The following is a 20,928-nucleotide window of genomic DNA, read 5'->3' as shown; positions in this document are numbered from 1 at the left end:
GCTTCATCACACCACCTATTGGCGCCTATACGCCAGCGTCACCCTCGCCGGTCATCATTCGATGTAGAAGCAGCTTGCGGTTGTGCCGCTTTTGAGATATACCGAAGCTGCAGGCGCTCGCAGTGTTCATCGCGTACCGTCGCTTCGGCAGGGGCAAGTTTCAACACAGCATGTTTCTTGCATCGCTCGGACACACCATGCATATCGCCTGGGGATCACCACACTCACCGATGTTTTGTTAACTACTTGCCTTACAGCGCGGAGAGACGCAAAGAGAGCGTAGTGCGAACCGCCAATAGCGGTGCATGTTATGGCCTACAAAACAATATCATACTTGGGAGTGCGAGTGTAAATAGCACTATAGTTTGTCTAGACAAATTAATGTGCTATTTACACTCGCACTTCTATTCGACAGCATGGTTAGTTTATGTACAAGGTTTCCATGAATGTTTACCCTGATAACCAAAGTATGTGGCACTTAAAAGAATACAGTAAATGAAACTCGTTATACCACGTATGCCTCTACTAATTCCATGGTCCCCGATGTCCCATTTAGATTTCTTCCTTTGATGGTATGTGAAAGCTATTGTGTAGGATACAGCAGTTCCTTATATTGAGACATTAAAACAACGCACCAGGGATGCTACTGGGACAATCAACAGGCATGTTGCAGAATGTATGGCAACATTGGCAAGAGATTGAATACCTGCTCGATATTTCGCCTGTTACCAGGGATGCACATGCTGAAGTGATTTCAATGTTGAGGTGTATTACTTGTATTAAATGTTTATGTAATATTCAAAACTTAATGAGTAGAGCCGTGCGTGGTGTAACGCATGCTTTATTTACTGTATTCCTTTAACAGTTACATTGTTTCGTTAGCATAAACACTTATCGACAGCTTGTGTATCCCATAACGTAAGTGCATTGCGGAACTGCTGTGTGATAGTGTCGTAGAATATAGATTTATTTTTTTTTCTGCGAAGGTGGGCCAGCTGCTTGCACTTCCCGGGACGGAATTCCTGAGCGAAGACATGCTTTTCTTCATCTCAGCCTGCGCTGGCATGTGCGCCAAGGGAGAACCAAGCGCCCGCTACCGCTGCCACGTCGTCGCCAAGAGCTCGCAGACCTTTGGACGAGCCTTCGGCTGTACGCGTAGTAACCGCCTGATCCCCAAGAAGCACTGCCCGTACTCGAATCGAAAGGGAAGGGATCAGTAAAAAGTGATGCGGTTGCTGGCACAGTGCTGTTTCCTTAATTTGAGATTACCAGCTCTCGGGGGTCGAGATACCAGTGCTGAGGAGTGAGCGAGTTCACTTCTCTTGGACAGGTTTGGCTGGCTCTCCTATACTCCCGCGGTGTAACACTTTGGTAAATATACTTGACATTTCTATAATCATGCTAAGCAGAGAAGTTCATCGCGAGGTGGGATTCGAACCCGCGTGCCCGCGATCCGAAGGCGAGCGTCGTGACCGCTCGGCTATCCAGGCACGCTAGCAAAGCATGGTATAGCCTCGAATAGTATAGTGCCACGCCCACTTCTTGTCTTGTTTTGATGTATTCGGGTTTGACCGGCAGGGACGGTTATCAACGCTCGACGCTGTCCGCGAAGCATTGTTCGAGACGCTTCACGAACAATGCTTCGCGGACAGCGTCGAGCGTTGATAACCGTCCCTGCCGGTCAAACCCGAATACATCAAAACAAGACAAGAAGTGGGCGTGGCATTTCCGTCGGCTCTCAGAAAGTAGCAGACCTGGAAGGCGTCATTCAAGGCGACCAGCACCAGTTGATTAACCGCGAGATTTGCGTCGCAAGAGGAATAGCAGAGTTGCGGGGAGGCAAAGCAACAGTGATGCTCACAAATTTTAGCAACGAGTATAAGCACGTAAACAAAGGCACGACAGTCGCCTACATCGAAGAAATCACGGCTACATCGATGGCTTTCGCCATCGCCGATTCTTCCGAGCCAACACCGACGAACCAAGCTTCTCAACCAGTTTTCGACGTTAATCCTAGCCTTCCGAAGCATAAACAAGAACAGCTCAAAACCCTGCTCTTGAAATACAGGGACTGCTTTTCGTCATAGTCAAGAATCCGCCAGACCCCAGTCGCAAAACATCGCATCATAACAGAGGAAAATGCCAGGCCACTACGGCAGAGCCCGTACAGAGTTTCAACGCGAGAGCGCGAATCCATAAAGAAACAAGTCGACGAAATGCTACGCGACGACATCATCCAGCCGTCGAAGAGTCCATGGGCGTCACCCGTGGTGTTAGTGAAGAAGAAAGACGGAACCCTACGCTTCTGCGTCGATTATCGCCGCCTGAACAAAATCACGAAGAAGGACGTCTACCCTCTCCCACGGATAGACGACACCCTGGATCGACTCTACAACGCCAGGTACTTTTCGTTGATGGACCTCAAGACCGGCTATTGGCAAATCGAAGTCGACGAGAGAGACCGAGAGAAGACTGCCTTTATAACACCAGACGGCCTCTTCGAGTTCAACGTTATGCCCTTTGGTCTTTGCTCGGCACCTGCGACGTTCCAGCGCGTTATGGACACCGTGCTGGCTCGATTGAAGTGGCAGACTTGCCTTGTGTACTTGGACGACGTCATTGTGTTTGCCTCAAGCTTCGACGAACACCTCCGGCGCCTTGACACTGTACTACAAGCAATCAAGACTTCTGGCCTCACCTTGAAGCCTGAAAAGTGCCGCTTTGCATACGAGGAGCTGCTGTTTTTAGGTCACGTGATCAGCAAGGGTGGTGTTCGCCCAGACCCGCGGAAAACAGCTGCCATCGCTGCCTTCCCGCCCCCCACCGACACGAAAGCCGTGCGCCGTTTTCTCGGCTTGTGCGCCTACTACAGGCGCTTTGTCAAGGAATTTTCACGAATCGCCGAACCGCTAACTCACCTCACGAAGACCGACGTGCCATTCAAGTGGGAAACGGCGCAAATCGAAGCATTTGAAGAACTGAAACGACGCCTTCAGATGCCTCCGATACTAGCACATTTCGACGAATACGCCGATACGGAAATCCACACCGACGCAAGCAGCGTAGGACTCGGCGCCGTCCTTGTGCAGAAGACAGACGGGCAGGAAAGGGTCATCAGTTATGCTAGCCGGTCGCTATCAAAGGCAGAAACGAACTATTCCACAACAGAAAAGGAGTGCCTAGCGATCATCTGGGCTGCATCCAAGTTTCGCCCCTACCTCTACGGCAGGCCCTTCAAAGTTGTGAGCGACCACCACGCATTGTGTTGGCTAGCTAACTTGAAGGACCCTTCAGGTCGCCTCGCACGGTGGAGCCTACGACTTCAAGAATTCGACATTACCGTCGTTTACAAGTCCGGAAGGAAACACTCCGACGCTGACTGCCTGTCTCGCGCCCCCGTCGACCCACCGCCGCAGGACGACAAGGAGAACAACTCCTTCTTGGGAATCATAAGTGCCGACGACTTCGCCGAACGACAGCGAACGGATCCAGAACTCAGGGGCCTTGTGGAATACCTCGAGGGCAGGACCACCGTTGTTCCGAAGGTATTCACGCGGGGACTGGCGTCATTTTTCTTGCGCAACGGTGTTCTCCTAAAGAAGAACTTCTCACCGCTTCGAGCCGATTGCGTTCTCGTGATACCCTCGACATTGCGGCCAGAGGTCCTCCAGGCTCTGCACGACGACCCGACGGCTGGACACCACGCTAGCAAGAATACAGGAGAAGCAGGGGCGTAGCCACGTTAGGGCACACCGGGCCCGTGCCCCCCCCCCGAAATTTTTTTTTGCCATAGCATACAGAGCAGAAAATGACACTCGACCACATCTGCCTGCTCGTCTCCACTACAGATCAAGGAGGTGCCCCCCCCCCCCCGAAAAAAATTTCTGCCTACGCCCCTGAGGAGAAGTACTACTGGCCGCGCCTTTCCGCCGACGTCACTCGTTACGTGAAGACCTGCCGGGACTGTCAGCGACGCAAGACACCGCCCACTAGGCCAGCCGGACTTCTGCAGCCTATCGAGCCACCTCGACGGCCATTCCAGCAAATCGGGATGGACTTACTGGGGCCGTTCCCGACGTCCAATACCGGAAACAAATGGATCGTCGTAGCTACAGACTACCTCACCCGCTACGCCGAGACGAGGGCCCTACCTAGAGGCAGTGCCGCCGAGGTAGCGAAGTTCTTCGTTGAGAACATCGTCCTGCGTCATGGCGCCCCAGAAGTTCTCATCACCGACAGAGGTACGGCGTTTACTGCTGACCTAACTCAGGCAATACTGAGATACAGCCAAACAAGCCACCGCCGGACCACAGCGTACCACCCACAGACAAATGGCCTGACCGAGCGGCTAAACGAGACCATCGCCGACATGTTGGCTATGTATGTCGACGTCGAACACAAGACGTGGGATGCCATCCTTCTGTATGTGACCTTCGCATACAACACGGCCGTCCAAGAAACGACGCAGATGACGCCGTACAAGTTGGTCTACGGAAGGAGCCCGGCGACGACGCTCGACGCCATGCTACCCAACGTCACCGACGAAGAAAACTTCGATGCCGCCGCTTACTTACAACGTGCCGAAGAAGCTCGACAGCTCGCCCGCCTGCGCATCAAGACCCAGCAGCACACCGACAGCCGTCGCTACAATCTTCGACGAAGCTTCGCGGAATACCAGCCCGGCGACCGTGTTTGGGTCTGGACGCCGATACGCCGACGTGGGCTTAGCGAAAAACTCCTTCGGCGATACTTCGGGCCATACAAGGTTCTTCGACACCTCGGCGCTCTTGACTACGAGGTGATCCCGGACAGCATTACGAACTCCCAGTGACGCCGCGCACGACCTGAAGTCGTCCATGTCGTGCGCCTTAAGCCGTTTTTTGCGCGTTAGCGAACCTGGGGACTCTATTTTTCTTCCTTTGTTATTGTAAGTTATTTTTGTATGCACTTGTTTTTTTTCTCTCTTCTATCTTCTTTCACAAGCATCGGGACGATGCTTTTTCAGAGGAGGGCAATGCCACGCCCAATTCTTGTCTTGTCTTGATGTATTCGGGTTTGATCGGCAGGGACGGTTATCAACGCTCGACGCTGTCCGCGAAGCATTGTTCGAGAAGCTTCACGTCTATAGTAGATCGTTCTGTTAAGATTGCGCCCCGCACGCGAATGTTCCAGCTTTGTCTAGAGATAACGCCGCCACCAGCGATATTGCTGGAAAGTTCGATACCGCCTGTATAAAAGCCGACGCGATTGACCGCTTGTCAGTTGATCGACGGACGACGCCCTGTTCGCCGCTATCATTGTACAGCGTGTATTGCTGTAGCTCTAGTTCTCATTTTCCGGCCACAAGTTCGGCTAAATAAACAGTTTCATCCTGCAAACGCCGACTGCTGTCTTCTTCGACGTCACGACCACGTGACAATAGTATAGCAATAGGGTGGGAACAGGGCGTGAGGGTGAGGAGAGAGTAAAAAATAGCAGAGAAAAAAAGAGGAATAGTGAAATAAAGACAGAAAAAGAAAAAAAGAATCAAAGAAAAAGAAACATAGAACGGAAAAGGAAGCGAGAAACGTAAAGGCAAGAAAGAAGACAGCGAGAAAGAGAAAGAAATAGAGGAAAAAAGAAAAAGAAGTAAAAATAACCACAGACGAAGACAGAAAAAACACATGACAGAAAGAGATAAACAAAGCAGGCCGCGCAGCTCCGGACTTCCTTCAGGCTTGGCCCTAGTCTAGGGAAGCTGCCTTAATTTTTTTTCTCGTAAGCTAAGCCGCGGCAGGTGTTCTTCATTTTTCATGCTCCGCTGGGTAATGCATGCAGTACCAACTCACGAAGCCTCTAACCACCACTCCGCTGCAGATATCGTCGCAATTAGACCCTTTACGGCTACTCAGTTGCCTGAGCCACGGCCGCTGGATAGCCTGAGCGTACTTCTCGCCAGAGTTTTAGCCGGCCGCAAAGAAACCATGGCGCGCCGCCTGTCGACAGAAAGCGCGCGCAGCGTCTCATTCCGCCGCACGTCGCTTCGGCCAAACATGGAGAGATGGCGCCACCGTTGCGTTTTCTCTTTCTGCACTTCACTTGCCAAAACCGCCAGCGAACTTCACTGAACAGGAAATGGGCAAGTAATGGCATTATAATTCGGACATCTAACTGGAAAGTAGACGACAGGTAGAACATCACGTTGGAACGTGGTATTTAAACGTGATTTCAAAAGTAGCGAGGCCACTACAACACGCTTTTAACAAACACCAGGCGTACAAGATGACGTCAGTGGAGTCAGGGTAACTCTTAAACGAACAACTTTCCCTGCCGAGTTTGAGGTGATAGGTTTTACTCCTCGCCGCAGCGGTTGTATTTTGATGGAAGCTCAATTCGGAAACGTGCATTCGCATAGGCGTGCGCTAGAGGGAGGTGGGGAGGGTTATCGAGTCAAACGCGACATCAATTTGTTTAGTATCAATATTTATTTTTTATTTTATTCAACCGCTTAAATGGGTTTTAACAGGGGCTGGTACACTTAAAACGAAACAAAGAAATCTAAATACGGCAATTTTACAATGAAAATGTAGGTACAATTCATACATAGGTAAATAGCAATTAACATGCATACCTAACATTGGTAATTTAAATAGGTTACATAGTTCAGCAGTAAAAGAACAGTAAATTATTCAGAAATCAGTCTTACAATCCAAAGCAAAGGACTGGTACGCGCAATCGCTCGAGATAACCGCTCTATGTCGCTACGAATCTGACCGAGTCGATATTACCCAGTATGACCCGAACTAAAGACGATGGTAACCAAAATGCGGTCATTACGTGGCCCCAAATTGTCATGTTCCATTTTGTGAGCGCTGCACAAAACAGTCACAAAGATCCTTGTGCCTTTGCGTAAGACGACTCGACCGCGAACTCCACCTTTTTCATCTCAGTCAATTTGATCGATCCCCCCTCCGTAGTTTCCGAACCCACCGTGGTTTTGCAGTGCCTCCGAGACCGGCGCATCAGTGGCCACGCGACAATATTTTGTGATGAAGTCATCACGTCACGGCTCCTTATGTGGCGTCAATTTGGCGACATGTGGCGTCATGATGACGTCATCAAGTCTGGATGCAGGGACAACAATGACTTTTAGTGGAGCTTATGCTGTTTTTCTTAAAAGGCCCCAGCAGAACTTTTCGAGCATGGTCAGGAAACGCTGCCGATCGGTTGTCGAGGCTCCTTGGAACACGTGAGCCAAACATCACAGCTCAACACTCTGCCCGAAATATACAATTCTCAAATTAAGCTAGAAATCCCGCGCTGCAGCTCTTTCGACAATTGATGTAATCAACCCAAATGACCACGCCATAAACCCGAAGTCTACGGCCATTGGCTGCTTTGAGCATCATGAGGCGCATAGTTACTGCGGCCGCCGCGGGATGGCGCCACGGGCCGCACTCGCGCTCGCGATCACACTGAAAGTAAGCTGCGCGTTCGAAAAAAAGAGAAAAGAATGTGGTCGAAGTCATGACGTGCGCTCACGAACGGAGGTAGCTTATTCATATCACATTGTCATGCCCCCGCCCCTGTGTAGCTTTCAGCGCGCTCGCTGGTACGAAAGGAGAGAGAGAGAAAGCGCTTAAAGCGTGCAACAAGTCCATGTAACTTCGCTCGCACTTTAGGGATTCTAAAAATTTCAGTGGCAGCCAGTTCGAGAGGCAATCAACTCCTTTAATTAAGGCATTCGATGATTACCCTAAAAGTGTTGCAGGGCCTCTTTTAAGTTGTGACATTCTTTCCCCTATAGATGATTTTACGTAAGACATATGAGCACCGCCACTTTGGGCTGTAAGGGGATTGTTTTGCATCGCAACATGAATTAATGATGAGTGGTTTTCAGCGCAAACGACGAAACACAGAGGAGAAGGAGGAACACGAACACCAGCGCTGTCTCACAGCTAACTTTGTTAGCAACGAAACCACACATTTTAAAGCAAAACCTATCCCACCTGGGTACACGTCGATGACGCCAGACCAGCGATACAGTACACAATCAAGGTGTAACTGTAAACATAATGAATTAATGAAGTCATGAAACGTCGAATGCCCCAATCCACCCGTTTTCGTGCATATGCGTCTACCGAAGCACTGCTCGTCAGTTGTAAAAGATACAAAACGGCAAGCTTAACAGCCCAATATGGTGGCACCGAAACCCACGTGAATAATAGTCTATAGAGTGCACATGCGCCGTTCACCGCATTACTGCACGACGACAGCGCCAGCGGCGGCTTGGCAAAATGGTCGCGAGCGTTCGAAAGAGAGAGAGACAGAGAGAAATGACTTTTTTTTGCCAGCAGATTGATGGGAAGCGCGGCCTGAAGCGCTTGGGCTCTGGCGGCATCCTCGGCCTGCTGGACGGTGATGAGTTGGTCGTCAGGAACCGTACTGAGCAACAAGGTCAGCCGCTGTCTCCCACTGCCTCTCATTTTGGATTTTTTCGGCCCTGTCGGGGCGCCTGAGGGCATGCCCAAAATAACATGACCTAGGTCCGCCCTTTCTTGACAAAATTTACGCTTTGCCGAATATCCTTCTGCATTAAAGCGATTATACTTCAGCGGGGTTGGATGCATATTGGTTTGGAGGATGCGAAACATATCGTTTTTATGCGTAACGAAAAAGACTCCTTATAGAACCGTGCTTTGCGAACTCCAGCGTGGGTTTTAATTTTTTTTTCTTATTCTTCTGCTTGCGCTAAATGTTATGATATAAAGGATGTATACTGCCAACAATGCTGGTTATTACAGTTTTCTAATTTTTAAAATATTCCGACATGCTATCGAAGTTTTACTTCGAAATTTATAGTGGCACCTAGGGAAACATTGAAAGACGTCAAACGTAGCTAACGCACAGCGCAACCTTGTTCAACTGGCTCCGTCGACAGCGGTGAGAATGACAAATGCGATCACTAGAGGCCGGATTTTTAGGCATTAAATAAGATCGTTTTAGCAGGGGGAGGTTACTCCGTATACCTCCCATAGGACGCCTTAATTCATGACGTCAGCGCTGGCAGCGCCAAACGTCCCTTCAGTCACTATCCTGACGGCTGGGATTCAGAGACTCGAACGGCAGAATGGCGGCGCACACGGTATGCGTCGTCATGGCAACACCATGACTCTGGCAACACTAACACTAGAGTGACCTAGAATAGGGGGAGTGTCCAAAGCGCCGCGCGAATACATGGGAGGAGCGAGGGCCTTTTGCGGTGAACTTCCGCGCCGCGGCGCTGCGGTGCCGGACCCGTGGGCTTTCTCCGCGGCGGAAGCCGCGTCAAAGCGGCGAGTGTCTGCTGCGCGCGTGATATTTTGGCCGCTATTAGCTAAAATTGCGGAAATTTGGGCAATATTTAATACTGCGTCACTGCAACATAATACTGCAGCGACTCATCACACAGAGAACGCGTTTGTTAGTTGGTGTGTTGTGAAACGGGAATTTTGTATATATCCTTTCAGCTGGTTTGTCACCGCATTGGTCCACGCTTCCGCGGCTGTTTGAGGAAGGCATCCTGCGCGAAATTCATCGTGAGAGAAGGCGCTTAACTTACTTTCGTGTGGTATGACGAACGTAAACTTGCTGCAGGAGAGAATAAACTGGAGATAACCAGGAGAACGTTGCAGATATGCACGTAGTAACTAGCTCGTCCTAACGCGTTTGCACCCTTCATATCCTGTCTTTTATTTCGTGCATTTGATTTGCTTTACAAGGCTGCCTCCGGCGCTCTGCTGTTTCAAACCATTTCATGCGAAGTCGAATGTGTCAGTCGGCGTGGCCGCGGTACCAAAAGTAAAAAATTACTCGTGTCTCGTTCACGTGGTATGCACAAAAATTGGCACGGAGGGGCACGAATGTACGTATGCCCAACATGACCGATAGGCCATGGCATCACTAACTTGACATGCTTGCCATTTGCGTAACGACTAACAATAATAATATGGCGTCTGGTGCGCAAGCCCGCTTTCTGTAGCCAGAAATAGTTGTGACGATGTGTGGTCTGACGATTTGTTTCCGTCAGGTGATGAAAAACGTGGTGGTCACCAATATCGATGCCAACATGTAAGACTTACCTATACATGTTGAAGAACTGACCGCATAGGTAAAATGTATGCGAAAAATTTACATGAAAAAAAAATGGTCTCTTATGCATTCGCCTGAGATGACTCGAAAACGAAAGCCATCTTTTTCGTCAGTCGATGCATTGATCCCCCCTCGCCCTCTCCGAAAGCTTTCTGCACATAACGTCGTTTTGGACTGCCCACAAGATCGAAGGCATTGCAAGCTTTCTGCACCTCGCCTGCTTTTACATTGCCTCCGTGATCGGCCCCGATCACGGAGGCAATGCAAAGCGACCATGTCATGTGATGGCGTCATCATATGACGTCACGTTGAATTACGTCATAGTGACGTCACAAGTTCTGTCGACGTCATCGCGTGATGATTTTGTGGCTCACTCGTGTTGGCTACGCGGGACGCCGGCCGTCAATTTTCGTGTTTGGTGAGGCATCTAAGGCTCTACCTTAAAAAACAAGACAAATCAAAGTAAATGAAACGATAACAGTGCAACATCGTGTATGCCTCACTTCATGTTACGAGCGATCGCCCGAAAACAAACGTGATTCTCAGTTCAGAGCAGCTGATCGCACGCGTCTGCGGGACAAAAGAGGCTTGCTTTACCCGTCTGGTCATCTCTTTATATTTATTCAAGAGATGACCAGACTCGCTATTTAAGTACTCCGGAGCTTCAGCACGAAATTGTGGTGGACGCTATATTGAGGTCATCAGGAAAAAGCGGGAAATTGCGGTCGGGTGCCCTGTTGGCGCGCACTCAACTGCCGCGGAAACAATTGTATTTTATGTAACTACTCGTCCACATCTTTTCGTAAAGTCTCTGAACCGGGCGAACGCTAACCTCCGAGAACCGTGAAAACATCTGAAGTTGAGAATGAGTTGTTTGAAACTGTTTTCATTTCGTATGGTGAAGGCTTGAAGCAATGCACGCATCTCGCGCGAACGTTTCATACTGACGTTCAGCGATCCAGTGCAACATGCGATAATATATATATATATATATATATATATATATATATATATATATAATCGCATGTTGCATTTTTTCAGGCTACGTACATAAGGGATCTCTGCACTTGAACAATTTTCTGAAGTGATTTGTTAATTTCTTACCGTATTTTTCTTCAGGCAGCTTGTACAGCAAGAATGGGGGCGTTCGTAACTTTGTTTCATGATATCTGGGTATTTGTAAAGAATTTTCTATATTACGCCTTTTATGCAAAAACTTGTGGAATAAGGTTAGTTTGCTTGGCATTGCTTTTCTTTCAAATGTTTGCGCACGGTGAGCCTTGTTGCGCTATACCTCAGAAGCAAAAATACGCCAACAGCATTGCGGGCGTATAGCCGTCTCTACCCTTTTTTTTCTTTTTTTTTGTTTCCCTTGCGTCTTCCCGGTGTGCTCCGTCCATAATAAAGAGCTAGTGCAGGCTAATGAATTGTCGAATAAAACGGTGCGCATATGGCTAGCAAACCAGTGGCGACCATGAGTAAAAAGGTCGTAGTGCGAAGCGGTCACTGCGCGCAAGTATTTGATCTGACGGCGCGTGCAATTTACTTTTTTTTATTACTCTTATTTCGAGCATGCGTGATGCTATTGCCTGATTACTCGTGCGAATAAGGTTTTTTTTTTCGTTCTTTGCTTGTGCGTGTCCGTTTTGCGCGTTTTTACGCACGCATCAACGTTCTCGAACTCTGTGACTGGAACTAGGCCACGATGATGCCGCTTGACACATGATTTTTTGCATTCTGTTGTTGCCCCAGCACTAACACAACGCTTAAAGATGGATAAGCTTCATTCCGCACCGCATTACTAAAGTTAAGTAGACTTCAAGTGCCCTGTGTGGAAACGCGGCGCAAAAAAATACAGCGCGTAGCAGACGCCCCTCGCTTTCCGCGCGCTTCCCGAGCGCGGAAAGCCCACGGGTCCGGTGCAGCAGCGGCGCGGCGCGGGAGTTCACGGCAAAAGGCCCACGCGGGAGCCGGCGCTTTGGACACTCCCCCTATTCTAGGTCACTCTAACACCAGCCGCGCCTCCTCTTCTAGCTCCCTCGCGCGCGCCGGGTTTTTAAAGACGATAGTCTTTCTTGGGATACACAAACGGAGAAATTTTGGTCTGTCTTTCTGTCTGTGTTTCTGTTTGTCGGCACGTCCCTCGATTCAGCCACTCGGCCAAAGTTGAACCACTTGCCCAAGGGCCAGCCATCTTGAACTGGTACGGCTGTTTATACTTGTGAACGTTGTCGATCAAAAAGTAAATATCACGCACATCTGAGGCGCAACATCACTAGGTAAGTATTAGGTGGTTTGTTCCTTTAATAGAAAATGCATACATACGTAATTCCAAAGACCCTACTTTCTTAAGCTGCGCTGAATGCGACTGCGATCAAACTTGCCTTCCTCTGTGCCCTCCGCACGAGCTCATTATTGTGTTTCTGTTTCGGTTCTGTATTGCACTGTACAAATGCTATGGGGCGTCGCTCTTGCATTCCTGTTTTACGCTGGCGACGTGTAAATAAAAGAGTGTGTGGAGAGTACTCGTTGAGTGCGGACGTTTCTTCTGCTTCAGCGCATCGCGCCAAACCGCGTGTTCGGGCTGGTTGGCGTCCCCACCGGTCGCGTTGGTCACCGCCGGTCTTCGCCTGCTGCTGCGCCGGGACTACCAGCCCGCAACACAGCACTCACGTTTCCCGACGTATTGCCAGATGGCGTCCATATCTTACGCAGCGCCTCTTCTATCGTCTTTAGACGACATTTGCAGCGAAGCACGCAGATACGCGGCCTTTTTTTTCTTTTTGTTTTGTTTGCGTGCGCGGGCTCCCTCTCCCTTTCTTTTATGACCCCCTCGTCCGCGTGCTGCGCCGTGCAGCGCGCCGGGCGCTTTTTTTTTTTTTTTTGCATCCGCTGCGCATACTGCGCCGCGCGTTCGTTGCGCGTTTGAATGTGCGCAATTTGCAATCAGGCATTCTGCAAACACTGCAGTCGTGCAGCATGTGCCAAAACGCAAAAGAATGAATTGCACTCACAACACAAAATATTTTCGGTCCCGTTTTATTGTCCTCGTTTCCGAAAATCAACATTTTCATCAAATGTGGTGCGATACAGGCTCAGGAGATTAACAGAAGTTATCAACAAGAGATTAACGTACACGTGTTCATGATCACTAAACAACACGAAAGTTCTCGGCAAAGTTAAGAACTTAAAGAACAGTGGAATAAAAAACAGAATATAACACTAGGGCACATATTCAAAAACACAATTTTTATACTGACAAAAGTGCAGAACAGCTTGTGATATATGCGCGCGATATTGCACAAAATTATCATAACTAACAAAATTGAACATTCCTGGAATGCAAAAACAATGAAAGCAGTTGAAATACCTAAAAATAGAATAATAATGTAAATATCATTTTAAAGATGTCAAAATGAACTCCACATATAGCACAACTAATATTGGCCGCACTTTATTGACTACATTTCCAAAAACGTTGATTTTCATATAACTATAGTGATGATAAACGCGGAGAAAATGAACGACTGATATCGGATGATTCATGGCATCTCTTCTTGAAGTGCGCCGATTCTGCAATTCTTCAGCTTTTCTCTGGGCGCACCGATCAGCTGTGTTGCGTTCCGAAATACACCCTGAAGAAAAGGGCAAGTTTCAATCAGATAAAGAGCGCCGTCGACTCGTGCAAAAGTGAACTCGTTTGTTCGTCTCAGAGCAGCACAAGTTTTCATACATCTACCTAATGTCTCACAAACGTGGTTATAGGCGATGGCGAGTAATTAACCGGAGACAAATGCAAAGCACACGCTCAAACACGCGGTTCTGTGAGAGTTGTAAACCTGTAACTATAGTTACGTCGCATGGGCTTCATGTCCGCTGCTTGTTCGTATAACGATTTAAACGCAGCATCGTGCCCTGTTCAAATCAGTCATTTTTGAAAATGTTAACTGAAGCCCCACTGCAGAGAACAGCTACTCGGTATGGACGTGAATTCAAATTGACACAATGAGGACCGCGACTCAAAGGGCACGCTCACCTGTCGTTCTTTTGGGGGCCGGCACATATATTCTGGGACGTGTTCTGGAAGTATTCGAGCAACAAAGCACTCTGCACGAACAGCGCGAGTCGTAAAACATCGCGTCGCACAAGCACACAGCGAGCGAGCACCATGAAACGGACGCGCGACGGCTAACACATGCCTTACCAATGCCAGACACGAAACTTTCTAACGGATTTCAAAGTCGGCGGCGCCAGCAGGGCGGCGGAAAGCGCGCCTCCCGCAGGAAAGGGAGTTGATCCCACCAGAGAGGGTTGAAGAGAGTTGGGAGGAAAGAGACGGAACGCAGATTTTAACTCTGATCCCGGTCAATGGATGGCGCCTCAATTTGCCATACCGGTCGCGTGGGTTTCTTCCACTAGCCTGGTTTTAGGCGCCAAAAATAGGCAGGCAGACCAGCGTTTTAGGCTTCCAAAATACTAAATATAGGCACAATAAACTTTGACATAAATGCAAACAATTTCAATCTAAGACGTGCGCGACCTTTATCTACGACGGGAAAACAAATGTTATTGCTTAAAATGGCACACTGTCCGGGTCGAATCGCGTAGAGCCAATTTCTCTCCTGGTAGCGAACCATTGACGTAACCTGGGAGCGAAGTGGGGCTTCGAGGGGTTCAACCCCTCCCCCCCCCCCCCCCCCGAAACTTTTCAGTTATGCATGTGTATATATACACGCAACGCACGCACAAACGTACGTAAAGCATGCTTAACCCCCCCGACCCCCCCCCCCCCTCCCGAAAAAGATTTCTGGCTACGCTTCTGCAGTAAACACCTTAAAAAGTAAATCACAAACAAAACAAAAGCCCATGCACATCACATTTTCTTTCTTTTTTTTTTTGCAGTTTACTCTCCGCTGACGACTCTTCGCGGTCTCGCATTCGTCAACCGCCCGCGCCATGTCAGTGCGGCGGCGAATGCTCGCCGGCATGTCCCACTTCAGTGCTGCTAGCGGTTGTGTTCCGGAAGTTGGCTTAGTTTGAATACTAGGCTGAACCCCAAACAGTTCTGAACAGTCAATGGGGCTCTTCGATTTTCCACTTCTGGCTACCCGCGGGCTGCCAGAGCCAGCCAGAGCGCGCTCGTTTTTCTCGGGTTGTTCCGACCCCCCCGCGGTGCACTTCCGGTTGGCGTTCGTTTTTCTCGGGTTGGACGGTTCTGGCGACCCGCGGGGAGCCCGAGGGTCGCCAGAACCTTCCAGGACAATTTAGTCGTGGAAGCTCTCTGGAAGGTTTCGGGCTAGCAGACGCCGAAATGAGACGATACGCGCTCGCCGCCATCTTTGTGAGGACTCGACGGATTGCAATGCGGGCGCTTGCGCAGGCTTGCGGACTACACCTTTGCTTGTCCTTACGCTCGGGCCGCTCGGCGCCGTTCCGCCGTGCGAGATGGCGCGATTACAAGTGGCGGCGAGCATTTGGAGCTAATGTTTATTGCTTTTCTTATGTGTCCCGTGAAGTTTCCTTCCGTGAACAACGCGGCGAACTGTCGCGTTCTAACCATTCTAACTGCGTCGTGCACATGTCCCAAAAGTTATGTACACGTTCGTACGAACGCATGGAGACCCCTTTCGAGTTTATTTTTCCGTAGTAGTATTCGATTGTGGTGTCGTGTGTACTTTATGTGCATTTAGCTGAGACGATTGTGATCGAACTACCTATTTCGCTCCGTCGTATGTTTGCGCGCGTGAACCCCGTCAGAACTTAACTATTTCAACTAGGTCTTCGATGTTGATAAAATGCACTGATCGAATAAAAGCGATCGCGACATTGTTTTTTGTGTGATCCTCGTTGGTCGCGAACGGCGTGCGAGCGTACTTCGATCTACGGGCCAGTATATGAGGTATAGTATTATGTTATGCTACGACGCGTCGATGTGAAAAAACGAAGATGAATTCAGAAATGTATACATCCTTTTGTTGCTTATTTCATCGTCGGCTTTGTCTTTTTCCACCTCTTAGTAATAATTCCATGCAGTATGTACGCGGTTATCACATAGTAGCTCAAATAAAAGCTGAGCTAGTACATGAGATTTTTGGAGTGCCACTTAGGACTGGAAAAGAGGCTCAGGCAACATCTGCCAAAACGAGTCGAAGACGCGTCACACAGAAGTTTATCTTAGATATAACGCGCACTAGTGGTACCCATACCGCCGCATGTCTCAAGTTATGACGAAACGCAAGCTGGTCAACGCGTGTGTGCGACGTACGCGATAGATCCTCGAGCTCTTTGGGGGACACGATCACTTTCGCGTAATTTTCGCGTCATGTTGTGCAGCGACTGTTACACGTACTAAGCAGACGTGAGCTGGTTAAGCCGTTAGCGGCGCGGTAGCTCACCTTGCATCGCTTTCGTGGCGCCGTGCGCCAGCTGGCTGTTTTGTTCGCGGACGGGGCGAGTTGCGCACGATTTTGCGAACGTACGTGATCGTATCCCAAATCCGTATGCTCGAGAATATCTCTTCAGCTCTTCAGCAAACCTAGCCACATATTTTCAAGCGGGCAATGCAGAAAAACCAACGCGCACGCGGCGCAAAGTTTCGTTTGCTGCCACGGCGGTTGCGTTTGTTTACATTTACGCCAGCTGTCCCAGCGTTCGATTTTGTAATCTTGGGGCAGCTTCGGGTTGTCTCGGGCTTCCCACACATGTGACCAAGACGCTGCTTCCTGTCCCGACCGGAACTTGCTGGCTGACCCTCTGGCTATCTCTGGCTGCCAGAGAACTGCCAGAAGTCCGAAAATCGAAGAGCCCCAATGTTGCCCAGTAACATGAATAACGGTCTCAAACTGCACTTGAAAACGAAACTTGAGGCTAAAGAGTGTTCATATAAGCGCCAATTTTGAAAATAGGGCATTTATAGGCATTTGTGAAAATTTAGGCACAAACGCCAAAAGTAGGCATTTATAGGCGCTATAGAAACACTATAAAAGCCATTCTTAACCTCTAATTCACGCTCATATATCAAAGTGGCGCGATAGTAACGGAAGGAGCCAAATAGGCATTTGCCTAAAATTCGGTCTCTATTGATCACATCTGTGAAGCGGGAGAGTGCATATTGGGCGCAAGGCCCATCACTGGTAAACATAGCGCCACCGTACACGAAACGTGCTACATAGGATCAGCGGCGGCGTCGTCTCTTTCGGAAGCTCCGACACATGCTGAATGCAAAATTTTAAAATTCCAGCAGCTTTTCAATTCTGATTAAATGGGGAGTTCTCCCACTCACGGCGTGCGCTTGACAACACATGAGAGCACTGCAATATGCAGCCGCTGTCTTTGAAAGCGTCTTACACGATATATAGGCCAGTACTCGGGGCCTCAGTGCAGGACGTACGCAACGGAGCCCGGTGTCGGCCGTGACACGTGTCCTCAGGGTAAGAAGCTGTGTGAAGCTTGGATTTCGAAGCTTGCAAAGTGTAAACAGCCGTCGGATACAAAACGCGCGTGCGGCCAGCACTACCGCGAGGAAGATTTCTGCTTCGGCTGCGTTGTTCGGCGAGTAGCAGAAAGCGCTCATTGAGACGCTCGGCCGTGAACGCTGGCCAGTCAGAGGGACACTAAAAGGAAATAACAATTTATGTCAGAGTGTAAGCTCAATGTATGACAACGTCTAAAACGGCAGTATTATCAACAGCAGTGCCCTACTTACCGAGAAATTAAGCTAAATGTATCACACGATGAGCGCCGCGAGCGGGACATTTTGGAAATGATCCCGATGATGTGAGAGAGTACGACTACAATTAATCACTCGTAATCAAACTAGCTGCAATAAAAAAAGAACCTTCCATGCATCAAGACACGTAATAAAATGTTGCTTGTTCGTTTCTGTTTGATTCATGGAAAAAAGAACCTCTTTGGCGTTGCCATGGGGAAGGGCGCCCGTGGTTCCAATGTTCCGTTTTCGCTCAACTGCGCTTCGCCCGCCACCCTGCTTCGCTGACGCGGTCGCGTCTCAGTGGTAGTTTCGGTATCGCGTACTGCCGCGTGTGGTTTGCGTACTCCTGAAAGTCGCTCTGACAGAAAGTTCGACAAAATGCCACATGCATGTGATGTTGCCGAATGCCCGAATAGCGCACGCCGCCAGTGCACGCCGCCGCGCAGTAAAGGCAGGCAACGTTGGGAACGGCAGCAGTGACGTTAGAAACACCGCTTTCAGGCGGGTGATTTCAAGTGCGCTAACGCGATGCGGACCACTAAAACGTGATTTTATTTCAAAATAAGCACTTCCTTGGCACAAACGTATCACTACGAGGTTTCTGGACCGTTATTTCAACAACGAACGTCGACTTAATATTTGATTTTAGTGTTTCTTTAATGATGCCATTCTCCTGCACTCTGGCCTACACATCGACCCCAACATTATGTTTACTCTCAAAAAATGTTGGCCCATCCCAACTTTGTTTGTTTTCTATGCATATACTCTTGTCGGAAAGGCGCTACGCCTTTCACGTTATAGACACAATTTTTCCACCGAAGTGGCTGCAGAACTAACAAAAAAATGTTGCGCATTAAAAATTTATATTGCGATCTCTACACGTCGATTTACCCCGATTTTCAGCTACTTGGTGCAATAACTTCTTTCTTTTTCGCTGCGGGTCCTTGTGCACCGCAGTTGTTTGGAGAGCTAGTCCTGCGAACGTTTTTGTGTGACATTCGTTCACATTCGCGTTTCCCGATGCCACATATTTCGTCTCGTAGACTGCTTCTCCTTCTAACAGCGGTCGCAAAGCCTATAACAGCGGTCGCAAAGCCTAAACGTCGATACATCAAAGCCTTAGGCTTTGATGAATCGACGTTTCGATTCCATAGACGTACTGGCAAGTTCACTGTAATAGAAAAGGAGCGGTAGGAATCATGCTAAAGAAGAATTCACGCCGCACGGCATATACTCATGTTTGTCTTAACAGCAAAAAATGACTGTGCAAAATAAGAAAAGGAAGAAACAAGCAGGAAATTGCTCGCTGCAGAGATCGATGAACGTAGAGTGCGACACCACTTGAATAATATTGAAACGAAACCTCGAAGAACTTACAAAAAGCCGCACCTCCCCGACGGGGATCGTGAGGAAATGCGAATGCATTTGGGTGCACCCGATGAGTGTGCGATTAATTAATGAAGAGAGACGAGGGTGTGCACGTAGAGGCATAATGCTCGAGTTGCATTGTGTTACACTTCGTCCTAGTGGTATCGTTGCCGCGAGAGATTCGACTTCACCGACTTCCATCGCTATCAAGACACCAAAGCGCGCGCTCCCGGCATGATATATACAGGTCCGAGCGCGGAGAGGAGGAGCGCCCGAGCTCTCTCTCCGCCGAACGAGCTCCGCGATGCGAGCGCCCTTACCGGGTACACTCCTCCTCTCCCTTACCCTCCGCTGCTCCGCGATGCAAGCGCCATCACACGCCCGCGCGCTCCTCCTCTCCCTTACCCTCCACCGCTAACCACCTGCTCCGGTTGCTAGGCGCGGCGCAGCTGTTGCTAGGGGCGAGGAGGAGCGCGCGCGGAGAGATAACACCTGTGCGCACGCCGGCAAGGGACGCAGGACAACCCCCGACTAAAAAATGCATTCGCATTTAAAAAAAAAGAAATGATCCTTGCTGACGGCGCGCACAATTCTTCGTAGGCGCCGATTTCCTGAAAGTTTTTAAAAAGTAATTTTCGAAAAGCTTTGATAACGTCCACGCAACAACGCTCACTTGTGTAATGCCGCGGCCGCGCGATCGCTTAATTGAGGCTTCATTCTGGTCCGCCCCATTTATTTACACAGGCAGACCATTGTAAGAGTGTATGTCATATAGCTCGCCCTCGGGGATTGTTTGCTTTTCATGCAAGAAGCTTGTTTGTGGATACCCCATCGCGGCAACCGCGCGCAGTTTGCGCTCACTGTGCGTGTTCTCTAGAAAATAGCACTGCTAAACAATTCCTTGCTTCTTTTTGTGCAACAATATTATTTCGACTATAACAAGTTCCATCGTTTCGAAAGCACAGAATTGCCCAGCACGGCTTCCGCATGGTGTCTTGGTAAAGCGCCGACCGCCAAACTTCTAATGAGAAGTGCGCCGGTGTTATCCTACCATGCACGAAAGGGAGGCCCGCCTGATAGAAGGTGACTCCCTTGCTCATCGTCTCAAAAGTACTCTAAAGTGTTCACAATTTGTTCTAAACCGAACGCTGTGTCAGTACACTTGAGGTTGCCATCATGCAGCTTATGTAAGTACAGCATACCACTCTCCCCTAGTACTCTTAAGTCGTTTCTCCTTTTGCAGCGTGAGCTAGTATGAGCTCACAACAGCAGCCGATTTTGGTGGCAATCTCATCCGCCACCGGTGTCCGCCGCAGCTATCACGCACAATGAAAAAAAAAAACACTCGCAGGGTTTCTTATGCGCTCGCCTAAGGCGACTCGAAAGCGAAAGCCATATTCTTTTTCTTTTCAGTCGATGTACTTATCCTCCCCAGCCCTCCTCCGAAAGCTTTCTGTACCTAACGTGGTCTTGCACTGTCCTTAGGATCGGAGGAATTGCAAGCCTTCTGCACCCCATCAGGTTTTGCACTGCCTCTGTGATCGGCCCACTTTTGACAAAGCGACGATGACGTGAGATGACGTCATCATGACACGCCACGTTATGTGACGTCATGATGGCGTGACAAATTTTGGCGATATGCGACGTCATGATGGCATCATGTGGCGACGTCATCCAGTGATTACTCTTTGCATCACTCGTGTTGACGTCGCTGGACCCCGACGCCACCAACGGTCAAC

Source organism: Rhipicephalus sanguineus, unplaced genomic scaffold, assembly GCF_013339695.2.
Source record: "Rhipicephalus sanguineus isolate Rsan-2018 unplaced genomic scaffold, BIME_Rsan_1.4 Seq1182, whole genome shotgun sequence".
Lineage (NCBI taxonomy): Eukaryota > Metazoa > Arthropoda > Arachnida > Ixodida > Ixodidae > Rhipicephalus > Rhipicephalus sanguineus.
The sequence above is the reverse complement of the archived record's forward strand: the minus strand, read 5'-3'. Positions refer to the sequence as shown.